This window comes from Pleurodeles waltl, chromosome 1_1, assembly GCF_031143425.1.
Source record: "Pleurodeles waltl isolate 20211129_DDA chromosome 1_1, aPleWal1.hap1.20221129, whole genome shotgun sequence".
Classification (NCBI taxonomy): Eukaryota; Metazoa; Chordata; class Amphibia; order Caudata; family Salamandridae; genus Pleurodeles; species Pleurodeles waltl.
The window spans coordinates 573,606,639-573,618,934 of NC_090436.1; positions in this window are offsets into that span (position 1 = coordinate 573,606,639).

The window sequence follows — 12,296 nt, forward strand, 5'->3', positions numbered from 1 at the left end:
ACCCCACCTCCTGCAGAAGAAGAACCACCTGCAAGCGGAACCTGAGATCTCACAAGAAGACAGAGTAGGATTGCAAGCCCCCCGCCAGCCTAAGATACCCCCTGATGTCATCCCACTGTCCCACATTGTCACCCTGTCCAACCTTGAACTGGCCCTGCTCCATCCTTCCACAGGCATATGGACAATGCACCTGTGCGACTGAGAACTGGACTTTGCCATGGACATTACTCCACCCCCACCCATCCCCGCTTCCCAATCATTTACCTATATCTAGCACTTAAAATAAATCACTTATTCCACTTAAATAAACAGGAGTCTGCTTGTATTCTTAACAAATGTATTACACATAACGGTTCAATAATGTCCAGTTATTTTGTGATGACAACATACCAATTTCAATAAGCTTTAGTCCATGGGCAAACAAAGCTGAAGTCAGGCAGTGGGTCATACAGCTCTGAAAAGGGAAGGGAAAGTCACAAATCAGTTAACAGGAACTGGGGGGAAACACAGACAGTGGAGACGCATGAGGCCTTAAGTAAATGTAAATTGGGGTGGCTGTTTCTTACCTGTGTGCTACTGAAAGTATTGTTGTATGACTGTATCCCTGTTGTCCGTGTCGTCCCCGTCGTCTTCCTCCTCTTCACTCTCCACAGGCTCCACAGCTGCAACAACACCACCGTCTGGACCATCCTCCTGCAGAAAAGGCACCTGGCGTCGCAATGCAAGATTGCGAAGCATACAGCAGGCCACGATGATCTGGCACACCTTCTTTGGTGAGTACAGGAGGGATCCCCCTTTCATATGCAGGCACCTAAACCTGGCCTTCAGGACCCCGAAGGTCCTTTCTATGATCCTCCTTGATCGCCCATGGGCCTCATTGTACCGTTCCTCTGCCCTGGTCCGGGGATTCCTCACTGGGGTCAGTAGCCACGACAGGTTGGGGTAACCAGAGTCACCAATTAGCCACACACGGTGTCTCTGTAGCTGTTCCATCACATAAGGGATGCTGCTATTTCGCATGACATACGCGTCATGCACTGACCCAGGGAACTTGGCATTTTCATGGGAGATGTAATCGTCAGCCAAACAGACCACCTGGACATTCATCGAATTATAACTTTTTCTGTTTCGGTACACCTGCTCACTGTCTTTGGGGGGAACCAAAGCCACATGGGTCCCATCAATGGCCCCAATGATGTTGGGGATATGTCCAAGGGCATAGAAATCACCTTTCACTGTAGCCAATTCGCCCACCTCAGGGAAAATAATGTAGCTCTGCATGTATTTCATCAGGGCAGACAACACTCTGGATAAAACCTTAGAAAACATAGGCTGAGACATCCCAGATGATATGGCCACTGTTGTCTGAAACGACCCACTTGCCAAAAAATGGAGTACTGACAGAACCTGCACCAGAGGGGGAATCCCTGTGGGTTGGCGGATGGGGGACATCAGGTCTGGCTCCAGCTGGGCACATAGTTCATGTATAGTTGCTCTGTCAAGCCGGTATGTAAGTATGATATGTCGTTCTTCCATTGTCGACAGGTCCACCAGCGGTCGGTACACAGGAGGATTCATCCTTCTCCTCGCAAGTCCCAGCGGACGGTGCCTAGGAAGGACAACATGGAGCACAGAGTCAAGCAACCCACAGGTTCGTTCACAAAGCTTGCACAGTACACAAATCGCTATGCATGGAACGGCTTGTATGAGTGGCTATGCAAGGCCTAGCCCTGTGTGACGCAGTAGAAATCATGCCATGTGGGCCCTTGAAATGGCGGCTGCCTGACCTGTGAAGTGTGACATTGGGATGTGAGGTCACTGCGCTGGCGTGGCATACCGTGGCGGTAGGCGGTCGAAGACCGCGGCGCAAAGCCGCATTGATTTACATTGAACTCTATGGGTCTCAGGAGCCAATGACGATGTGCGCCGGCGGTCGCGGTACGCACCGCTGCGGTACGCACCGCCGCGGGCGTGACCGCCATATTCTATCTGATTAATCACTCGAGACCTGATCATCCACAGGAGAGGACCTATACTGCAAGTGCTGCTGTGACCTCGGTCTGGGAGATACAATGGCTGCTGCGACTGGGGAAAGGGCCCCTGCCTTCACTTCCGAAGAATTGGAGAAACTTGTTGATGGGGTCCTCCCCCAGTATGCGCTACTCTACGGTCCTCCAGACCAACAGGTTAGTACACAGAGTGCATGCTGAATGGGCTATGCCTGTGTTGAGTGGGGTGTATGTAAGATGGTGGGGAGGGGAGCGAATGAGGAGTGCAACGCACGACAGATGGGAACATGTGCCACATGGCAAGGTTGGGGAGGGGGGGCCACTCACATCTACCATGCAGAAAAGTGATGATATTTCCTTTCCCACCCTGTACATGTCAAATAGGTCAGTGCCCATCAGAAGATCGACATTTGGCGTGCCATCGCCAAGGACGTCCGGGCCCTGGGGGTCCACAACAGACGGGGCACCCACTGCCGAAAGAGGTGGGAGGACATCCGCCGCAGGACCAGAAAGACCGCCAAGTCTCTGCTAGGGATGGCCTCCCAACATAGGAGGGGTGCCAGCCGCCAATTGACCCCCCTGATGTCCCGGATCCTGGCGGTGGCCTACCCCGATTTGGATGGGCGCGTGAGGACACCACAGCAGACACAAGGGGGTGAGTATCTGCACATTCTGCTATCTTTGCGCGCAGTGGAGGTGTCTGGGTTGGGGAGGAGGGCTGTGGGTAACTCAAGGCCAGGGCGCTATCTGTAGGCTAGTCCCCTCCGTTAGGCATGGCCCTGTGCCCCCGCCCCCCACCTCTGTAGGGTGCCAAGTACAGCTATCCATGGTCCTGCATCACCCATGTGTGCATTTGTCGTCCATAGACCTGTAAGCCTAGTCACAAGAGTGGAGTAGTGTACCCCGATTGCGCAGCGTAGTGCAGGGGGCTTCTGTGTCTGTCCTCTCCGCCAACGGTGTTGCCAATGCATGCACTCAACCTGTCTTCATTTCTCCCCCCCACCCATTTTCTTTTTCTTCCTGTGCATGTGGGCATTAGCATCATCAGGCGGAGGAGAAGTGGCATCGGCGCACGAGGGAGCTGCATCTCACATGGCCCCGGAGGGCCATGCAACCGACTCCGAGTTCACCAGTGAGACGGAGGGCGAGGGGAGCTCCACAACGGGGACCCGTGGAGACGTCAGCGACACCGACACGTCCTCGGAAGGGAGCTCCCTTGCGGTGGCGGCAACAGCCGTGCCCACTGCCACAACAGGTACAGCTGCCACCCAGCGCACCAGCCCCACCCTCCCAGCAGCCCCTCAGCCTTCGCTCCGTGCCTGCTCACCCAGGAAGGTGGGCATCTCCTTCGCCCCAGGCACCTCAGGCCCTGCCCCAGTTACCCCTTCTGCCCTCAGTGAGGAGGTCATTGACCTCCTCCAGACCATCATTGTTGGGCAGTCTACCCTTTTGAATGCCATCCAAGGTGTAGAAAGGGAGGTGCATCGGAGCAATGCATACCTGGAGGGCATTCATTCGGGTCAGGCTGCCCATCAGCGATCGTTCAACGCTCTGGCCTCAGCACTGACGGCAGCCATTGTCCCTGTCTCCAGCCTCCCTCTTCTAACTCCCTCCACCCAGTCCCAGTCTCCTGTTCCTCAGCCTATCCCATCCACACCATCAGACCAGCCTGCACACACCTCAACACCCAAGGGCAGCTCATCCAGACATAAGCACCACAGATCCCCCAAGCATTCACACAAACAACATCCAGATGCAGACATGCCAACAGTCACTACCACCTCTGTGTCCCCCTCCTCCTCGTCTCCCTCCTCCCTCCCTGTGACGTCTCCACTCACACCTGCATGCACACCACCATCAGCCAGTACTTCCATCACCAGCACACCCTCCATTACAGTCAGCACACGTGCAGTCACCACCCCCACTGCCATTTACACGTCCCCTGTGTCCTCTCCCACTGTGTCTGTCACCCCCTCTTCCAAACCACACAAACGCAGGCAGCCACCCACCCAACAGCCATCCACCTCACGACAGCCTCCAGCCCAAGCACCTGCACCCAAAGACAGCACACTTGACTATCCTACAACCACATCCTCTTCCTCCACTCCCATACCCACTGCACCTACCCTTCCCATTGCTCCTAAGAAACTTTTCCTCTCCAAAATTAACCTCTTTGCATCACCTGACCCACCCCCTCCATCTGGTAAGAGTCCAAAGAGCACCTCAGCCACCACCAGCCATGCATCTAGTATCACCATAGTGCAGGGCTATTGGAGTCCACCAGCTCCTAGGGAATGAACATCGGCCAGCAGCAAGGGGACAGCCAGCCCGCCCCCTGGGAAGAGGACAAGAAAAATTAAGGGCCGGCGCGAAAAGCCTGAGACGGCTGCCACCAAGGAGAGTGGCCTTGCCATGTCACCTGCCACATCATCTAAGGGAGGCAAGGGCCAGAGAGCTGCAGCGAAGGAGGGCAAGGGCAGCAGGGCGGAGAAGACATGCAGCAGCCGAGCGCACCAGGAGGGCCCCACCAGCCCCATACCGGGTGTGACGGACGACACCCACGGGCCCAAGACTCCATCACAGGAGGGCCCCGCTACCGTAAGGTCGGAGGGTGACTAAGCGGGGAGTCTTGGCCAGGTCTGGCTCCCTTGAAAGACAGGACAAGCACCGCTGAAGAGGGCCCCGCCAAGACAGGCACCGCTGAACAGGGCCCCGCCGTGAAGAGCACCGCTGAAGAGGGCCCCGCCAAGACAGGCACCGCTGAACAGAGCCCCGCCGTGAAGAGCACCGCTCCGCTGGGCCCTTCATCTCAAGCACCGCTCCGCTGGGCCCTTCCTGTCAAGCACCGCACCGCTGGGCCCTTCATCTCAAGCACCGCTCCGCTGGGCCCTTCATCTCAAGCACCGCTCCGCTGGGCCCTTCATCTCAAGCACCGCTCCGCTGGGCCCTTCCTGTCAAGCACCGCTCCGCTGGGCCCTTCATCTCAAGCACCGCTCCGCTGGGCCCTTCCTGTCATGCACCACTCCGCTGGGCCCTTCATCTCAAGCACCGCTCCGCTGGGCCCTTCCTGTCAAGCACCGCTCCGCTGGGCCCTTCCTGTCAAGCACCGCTCCGCTGGGCCCTTCATCTCAAGCACCGCTCCGCTGGGCCCTTCATCTCAAGCACCGCTCCGCTGGGCCCTTCCTGTCAAGCACCGCTCCGCTGGGGCCTTCATCTCAAGCACCGCTCCGCTGCGCACCGCCATCTCAAGCACCGCTCAACTGGGGCCTTCATCTCAAGCACCGCTCCGCTGGGCACCGCCGTCTCAAGCACCGCTCCGCTGGGGCCTTCCTCTCAAGCACCGCTTCGCTGGGCACCGCCGTCTCAAGCACCGCTCCGCTGGGCACCGCCGTCTCAAGCACCGCTGGTCCATTGACAGTGCCGGTTCTGTGTCGAGCAGGTGTTCACAAAGCACTCTGGGCACCATGCCTCCTCCAATACCAGTGGAGTCGGTTTGCCATCTGATGGACTGTGGCTTTGCACTCCCCAGGATGGTACAGTGGGCATGAGGGCCCCTCGTGGATCTGGCATCGTGGACTCATGTGGCTGAGGTGCCCCCCTTTCCCTTCCCCCTGAGGTGCCTGTTGTTTTATCATCTGATGCCCCTGCAGTGTTCTCTCCAATGGTATCCGGTCTCCTGTGTGGGCTTTGCCCATGTGCTTGTACACATTGGCCCACGGACTATGGATATTTAACGGACTGTGCAGGACTTATTGACTATGTTTATACTTTGCACTATGTTCATTATTTCTTTTGTATATTTCATATGGCATATTTACCATGACTTCAATGAACCTATTTTATACATAAAGTTTAAACTTCATTTTAATTATGTCTTTGCATTCTTCTAGGGGGTTTGGGGGGTGTCACTCTGACTTGTTGCTCTGCATTGGTGTGTAGGTATTGGGGGGGTGGGTTGGGGGGTTGGGTGTATCGCGTATGTGTGTGCCCGTAAGCTTTCCTCCTCCCCCCTCGCCTGTGTCGTAGGTGCAGTACTCACCGTTGTCGTCTGCGCCGGCGTTCGAACTCCTGGTAGATGAGCAGGTAGACAATAGCCGGTGGGATGTGTAATTCGGGCTCCATGCTGTCCTCCTTCCTCGTGGAGTGTGTATAGGTGAGCGTTTTCCCGTTCGTAGTCTGTTTCCGCCGTGTTTTTATCGGCGGGGCTCCCGCCCCGGAAAAGGTGGCGGATTGGTGAGTTGTGATAGGGTGGGCGGTACATTGTCTGCCGCCTGCCTGTTGGCGGTGACCGCTGCGCTGTTTGTCGGTCCCGCCGTGGCGGTCGGAGTGTTAAAGTGGCGGGCTGTGTTGGCGGTTCCCGCCAGGGTCAGAATTGCATTTTTTGGACCGCCTGCCTGTTGGCGGGTTGGCCGCCGCTCTATCACCGAACGCCAGGGTCAGAATGACCCCCATAGTAACGTTGAGAGTTTGGGATCTTTCTGGAAAGGATATTTGACTCATTCAAGGTACGGAACTAGTCAAAGTGTAACAAAAAAACAAATGCAGTTTTCCCCAGAGCGCCGCAGTATAACATGATCCCAGAAGTGATTAAAGGTATTACCCTAGTAATGGCAGAATTTGTTGAGCAGGGAGTTCTGAAAGAAGTGATGGACAGCCAATGAAATTCACCAATTATGGGATTGCGAAAACCAAGTGGGAAATATCACATAGTACAGGATCTGAGAAAGGTGAATGAAATTGTGTTATCCTGATTTGTCACAGGCACTTTTTTCAGTGCCTTTACATGAGGATAGTCAATTCATTTTTTCTTTCAGGTTCGGCAACCATGTGTATTCATGGTGTTGCACTCCACCAGCATTTTTTAGAATCACTGTCCATTTTTAATCAGATCCTGAAGCAGAATTTAGAGTCTTTGAACATGCCAGTTCCGTCTGCTTTAGTCCAATACATTGACGACCTGATGGTTGCATCCAATACACGTGAAGGTTGAAGACATGATACCATAGAGTCATTGAATCCTTTGGGTCAAAACATACATGAGGTTTCCCCTGCTAAGTTACAGTACTGCCAGAAAGAAGTGAAGAAGTTGGGTCACTAAAATGAGAAAGGTACAAGGAAAGTGTCCTGAGAATGAGTTGCAGGAGTTATGCAAATGAATCCCCAGTTACACAGAGAGATACCAGAATGTTTTTGGGTATGGCGAGCTACTATCGCCAATGGATCCCAAATTTTTCAGTAATTTCCAAACCATTGCAGAAGTTGATACACAAAAAATTAGAGACCCAGCCCCCTTAAATGAAGAATGCACGAAAGCACGAAATTGACTGAGCTGAGAGAGAGCTTGTGCAGAGCTCCAGCTTTGGGAATGCGTAATTACACAAAAGGGTTTTCATTGTTTTGTCATGAATGTGATTGTTGTGTTCTTTCTGTATTGACGCAGTTACATGGTGGAACAAACAGACCTGTGACATATTTTTCTGCCATATTAGATCCTGTAGCTACTGCTTTGCCCGGCTGTTTGAATGCCATGGCTGCTGATGGTGTGATTCTAGGTCAGTGCGAAGGTATTGTGTGGGACACCACTTAATTGTTTATGTCCCACACTCAGTTGAAGTTCTTCTAACTAGGACAAATACCCAATATTTGACCACTGCCCATCTTACTTGTTATGAGTTATTGATTCCTGGATCTGTTAATGTTGTGGTCTAGAGGTGTACAATACTGAATCCTAGCACATTATTGCCTGTCAATCTTGTTGATTCAAATGATGTTAATGAAGTGGAACATGACTGCCTTGATGTCACTGAACTATGCACCAAATCCAGACCTGATATTCAAGATACTCCTTTAGAGGGAATTTACAAGTTGTATTTGTTGATGGCTCATGCTCAAAAGACGGTCAAGGTACTCTGAGAGATGGTTATGCACTTTGCACCCTCTCAGGAGATGTCAAAGTCTCATGGCTTCAAGGAGGGATTTGTGCCCAAACAGCCAAATTGGTTGCTCTTACAAGAGCATGCTGCGTTTCAGAGCAGCTCAAAGTGACAATATTCACAGACAGTCAATATGGATTTGGTGTTGTGCATGACTTTGAGCAGTTATGGCACCAGCAAGGTTTTATGAGCTCATCAGGATTATCCATTCAAAATGGTGAAATAATGTATTTTCTGTTAAAAGCTTTACAGTTACCAGAGAAAATTGAGGTTGTAAAAGCCCACCAAAAATGAAATGATTATGTGTAATTGGGCAATGCCTATGCTGCCCAAATTGCCAGATATTTTGCACTCCCTTGCGTCACCTTCGATGAAGAGTGAATAGTGGGAGTGACACCAGTGAGACAAATCAACATTTCTTGATGTCAGTTGATACTTGGGAGGAAATTAAGAGGTTGCAGGAAGAGGCAACAGAGGAAGAATGCAGAGGTTGGATACAGGCAGGTTGTATTCAAATGGAGGAAGATGATGTCTGGATATGAAGGGAAAGTTGTGTTGCCAGATTGTTTGTTGAACTCAGGGGCTAGATATTATCATGGTCAGGTTCATCTCGGCAGAGATGCAATGACTTGCACATTTAAACAGACATAGGGGCATATTTATACTCTGTTTGCACCGAATTAGTGTCATTTTTTTTAACTCTAATTCGGTGCAAAACTAACTCCATATTTATACTTTGGTGCTCGACCCCTCTAGCACCAAATTTATGGAGATAAAGTCATTTTTTTGAAAGTGGAGACCTACTTTGCCTTAATGAGATGCAAGGTAGGCTTTCCCGTGCAAAAAATGAATCTATGGCCTTAACGCCATATTTAGGGGCATATTTATACTCTGCGGCATATTTATACTCTGTTTGCACCAAATTAGTGTCATTCTTTTTTACTCTAATTCGGTGCAAAACTAACTCCATATTTATACTTTGGTGCTAGACCCATCTAGCACCAAGGCCCTGATTTAAACTTTTTTTGCACCGCATTAACGTCATTTTATGACACAAAAGTGGCGCAAACTTACAAAATATTTGCCCTTATTTATACTTTTTGCTGCAAAACTGCACTAACTCAGTTTTGCACCAAAAAATTTAGCACCGGCTTGCACCATTTCTGTGCACCAGCCGGGCACCATATTTATGGAATGGTGCAAGCCGGTGCAAAGGGTAGGCTAGAGTTTTAAAAAATGACTTTAATCGGGTGGGGCTGGCAGTATAGAAGAAGAGGGTTTAGCACCAAAAAATGGCTTTAGGCAGGTTAGAGTAAAAAAAAAATGACTCTAACCAGATTAGCGTCATTTTATGGTGCTAAACCTACCATGCCACATGACTCCTGCCTTAGAAAAGGCAGGAGTCATGCCCACCACCCCAGTGGCCAGCACAGAGGACAGGGGTCCCCTGGGCATGGCCATTGCACCCGGTGCCATGTATGGGGGCCCATTTCAGGGCCCCCTATGGCACTTTCAAAAATAAAATGCACTTACCTGTACTTACCTGGGATGGGGTCCCCCATCCTCGCAGTCCCTCTAGTGTGGGTGGGGGTGCCCCTAGGGCCTAGAGAGGGTACCTCTGGGCTTATTCCATGGTGTTCCACCATGGAAATAGGGCCACAGGTCCCCTAACACCTGCCCTGACCCAGGTCTTAAAAAATGGGGCAAAGCAAGCTTTGCCCCATTTTTTGACCCCTCCTCCCTCCCTTGCACCATTTTTACATGGGAGTATAAATATGGTGTTAAGGCCATAGAGTCATTTTTTTGCACGGGAACGCCTACCTTGCATCTCATTAAGGCAAGGTAGGTTTCCACTTCCCAAAAATGACTTTAACTCCATAAATTTGGTGCTAGACGAGTCTAGCACCAAAGTATAAATATGGAGTTAGTTTTGCACTGAATTAGAGTAAAAAAAAAATGACGCTAATTCAGTGCAAACAGAGTATAAATATGCCCCTTAGCCTCAAACAATGATGCTAATCTGGTCAGAATCATTTATTTTGACTCAAAACTGCCTAACGTCATTTTTTTTTAAGCTAGCCTACCCTTTGCACCGGCTTGCACCATTCCATAAATATGGTGCCCAGCTGGTGCTAAAAAATGGTGCAAGCCGGTGCAAAACTTTTTGGGGCAAAACTGCCTTAGTGCAGTTTTGCACCAAAAAGTATAAATAAGGCCCATAGTACACCCCAGATTTAGATTGATTGCAGAAGCTGTCTGTCACAGATGTTTGCATGCCAACCAATTAATGTAGGGACACATACAGTGGTTAATGTGAGCCATATATACAGATCGGGAGGTCCTTTTAACAGAATGCAACTTGCTTTTATTGAGATGCCTGAATGTAACAGATTGAAATATGCATTGATTATTGTGTGTGTGTTTTCCCAGTGGATTGAGGCTTATGCAACACGTAGGAATGATACTCTCACTGTAGCCTAGCAGCTGCTCAAGGAACTGATACCTAGGTATCCGTTCCCGACTTCTTCAGAATCAAATTGAGGAACTCATTTTAATAATGAGGTCATAAAGTTGCTGTGGGTAGCACTGAGCGTTGAGCAAAAATTGCACTGCAGTTACAGAACAGCGGAATCTAGTTTGGTGGAACAGATGAATGGAACACTGAAAGTTTGATTGGCAAAGGTTTATGCTTCTACAGAATTGAAATGGCCTGATGCATTGCCCCTTGTCCTGATGAACATGTATAGCACCCCTGAGAGGAAGACAGGGCTGTCTCCCCATGAGATTCTAATGGTTTGTGCAATAAGGCTATCAGCAGTACCTGCAAATACACTTGTGAACATAACAGATGTCTTAGTGCTGGATTATGGCAAAGGTCTAGCTGATGTGGTTTGCTCTTCGTCTCATCAGGTTGAAGCAGTAACAGCTCAATTGACTCAAGAACAATGTCACAGACTGAAGGCTGGTAAATGGATTTTAGTCAAGAAGCATGTCAGGAAGACTTGCCTAGAGCCAAGGTGGAAAGGATCATTTCAAGAATTCTTGGTGACAACAACAGCTGTGAAGTGTGCTGGTCTTCTGAATTGGATCGACGCAAGTCACATGTTCAAAGTTCTATGTCCTCTTGAAAACACTGAGGGGGTCATTACAACCTTGGCAGACGGTGTTAAAGCGGCGGTAAGACCGCCAACAGGCCAGCGGAAAAAATTTGGAATTACGACCGTGGCGGAAACCGCCAACAAAGACAGCCACTTTAACACTCCGACCGCCACGGCGGTACAAACAAATAGCTCAGTGGTCACCGCCAACAGACAGGCGGAGGACAATGTACCGCCCACAGTATTATGACCTTTTCCGGGGCCGATTCACTGCGGATAAAAACACAGCAGAAACAGGAATTTCGAAGGGAAAACGCTCACCTCTACACACTCCACGAGGAAGGAGGACACCATGGACCCAGAACTCCAAATCCCACCTGCGATAGTCTTCCTGCTCCTGTACCAGGGGCACCAACGCCGGCGGCGAAGACCACGGTGAGTACTGCACCTACAACACAGGGGAGGGGGGAGGAAAAAAACAGGGACACACACACGCAGAATGCAACACCCCCACCCCCACCCTCACCCACTACAACACACTCACTAATACATATCTAAACATTATAGTTACTCCCCCCAACCCCCTGGAAGAATGCAAAGACAAAAGGAAATTAGTGTAACCATTGTAATATATCAAAATGCAGTACGCAAAAATATACATATATACACTATTAACAAAATATACACCAAGAATAGTAGTCCAGGTATTGCACCATTCATAGTCCGTGGACCACTGGGCCCAAAATGCATGGGCGAGGCCCGCACACGATACCAGATCAAAACAGAGAGAACAATGCAGGGGCATCAGATAGAAATACAACAGTTACCTCAGGGGGAAGGGATGAGTGCACGACGCCAGATCAACGAGGGGGCTCCATGCCCATTGATGTATCCTGGGGAGTGCAAAGCCACAGTCTCTCAAGTCTCTACAGTGGGTGGGTTTCCCACTGCTGCATCCTGGGGAGTGCAAAGCCACAGTCTCTCAAGTCTAACCAGTGGGTGGGTTGCCCACTGCTGCATCCTGGGGAGTGCAAAGCCACAGTCTCTCAAGTCTATAGAGTGGGTGGTTTGCCCACTGCTGCATCCTGGGGAGTGCAAAGCCACAGTCTCTCAAGTCTATAGAGTGGGTGGTTTGCCCACTGCTGCATCCTGGGGAGTGCAAAGCCACAGTCTCTGAAGTCTCTACAGTGGGTGGTTTGCCCACTGTTCCATTCTGGGGAGTGCAAAGCCACAGTCTCTCAAGTCTCTACAGTGGG